This window comes from Arachis hypogaea, chromosome 18, assembly GCF_003086295.3.
Source record: "Arachis hypogaea cultivar Tifrunner chromosome 18, arahy.Tifrunner.gnm2.J5K5, whole genome shotgun sequence".
In the NCBI taxonomy this organism is placed as follows: domain Eukaryota; kingdom Viridiplantae; phylum Streptophyta; class Magnoliopsida; order Fabales; family Fabaceae; genus Arachis; species Arachis hypogaea.
Window position 1 is genome coordinate 33,355,268 of NC_092053.1, and position 1,598 is coordinate 33,356,865.

Below are 1,598 nucleotides of genomic sequence, written 5' to 3' on the forward strand. Positions count from 1 at the left end.
AAATTCACCTTCTTCCTCATTTCCTTCTATTTATTTATCTACTAACATCTCCTCATCTCACATCTCTGCTATCCTTACCCTTGTGTTTGGATTCTTCATTCTTCTTCACCCCTATTCCTTTTCTTCTTCTTCTACTACAATAAGGAACCTCTTTACTGTGACATAGAGGATTCCTCTTCTTTTCTTTTTCTCTTCTCTTTCTTATGAGAAGGGACAGAGAAAAAGGCATTCTTGTTAAAGCTGACCCAGAACCTGAAAGGACTCTGAAGAGAAAATTAAGAGAAGCTAAATTACAACTATCCAGCAAGCACTTGTCAGGAATTTTCGAACAAGAAGAGGAGATGGCAGCTGAAAATAATAATAATGCAAGGAGGATGCTTGGTGACTTTACTGCACCAAATTCCAATTTACATGGAAGAAGCATCTCCATTCCTACCATTGGAGCAAACAGTTTTGAGCTGAAACCTCAATTAGTTTCTCTGATGCAGCGGAACTGCAAGTTTCATGGACTTCCATCTGAAGATCCTTTTCAGTTCTTAACTGAATTCTTGCAGATCTGTGATACTGTTAAGACTAATGGAGTAGATCCTGAAGTCTACAGGCTCATGCTTTTCCCATTTGCTGTAAGAGACAGAGCTAGAATATGGTTGGACTCTCAACCTAAAGATAGCCTGAACTCTTGGGATAAGCTGGTCACGGCTTTCTTAGCCAAGTTCTTTCCTCCTCAAAAGCTGAGCAAGCTTAGAGTGGATGTTCAAACCTTCAAACAAAAAGATGGTGAATCCCTCTATGAAGCTTGGGAAAGATATAAACAGCTGACCAAAAAGTGTCCTTCTGACATGCTTTCAGAATGGACCATCCTGGATATATTCTATGATGGTTTATCTGAGCTATCAAAGATGTCACTAGACACTTCTGCAGGTGGATCCATTCACCTAAAGAAAATGCCTGCAGAAGCTCAAGAACTCATTGACATGGTTGCTAATAACCAGTTCATGTACACTTCTGAGAGGAATCCTGTGAGTAATGGGACGCCTATGAAGAAGGGAGTTCTTGAGATTAATACTCTGAATGCCATATTGGCTCAGAATAAAATATTGACTCAGCAAGTCAATATGATCTCTCAGAGTCTGAATCGAATGCAAGCTGCATCCAACAGTACTCAAGAGGCTTCCTATGAAGAAGAAGCTTATGATCCTGAGAACCCTGCAATAGCAGAGGTGAATTTCTTAGGTGAACCTTACGGAAACACCTATAACTTATCATGGAGAAATCATCCAAATTTCTCATGGAAGGATCAAAAGCCTCAACAAGGCTTTAATAATGGTGGAAGAAACAGGTTTAACAATAATAAACCTTTTCCATCATCCACTCAGCAATAGACAGAGAACTCTGAACAAAATACTTCTAATTTAGCAAACTTAGTCTCTGATCTATCTAAGGCCACTGTAAGTTTCATGAATGAAACAAGGTCTTCCATTAGAAATCTGAAAGCACAAGTGGGCCAGCTGAGTAAAAGGATCACTGAAATCCCTCCTAGTACTCTCCCAAGCAATACAGAAGAGAATCCAAAAGGAGAGTGCAAGGCCATTGACATA

At 39.6% G+C, this 1,598-nt stretch overlaps 1 non-coding gene across 1 annotated transcript; it reads right to left on the minus strand.

The window, feature by feature from the left end:
* Positions 1–737: 737 nt before the first annotated feature.
* LOC112774452 (small nucleolar RNA R71) lies at positions 738–845 on the minus strand. Its single transcript, XR_003188943.1, has one exon. It is a non-coding gene; the product is annotated as a small nucleolar RNA R71 (small nucleolar RNA).
* Between the last annotated feature and the right edge of the window lie 753 nt (positions 846–1,598).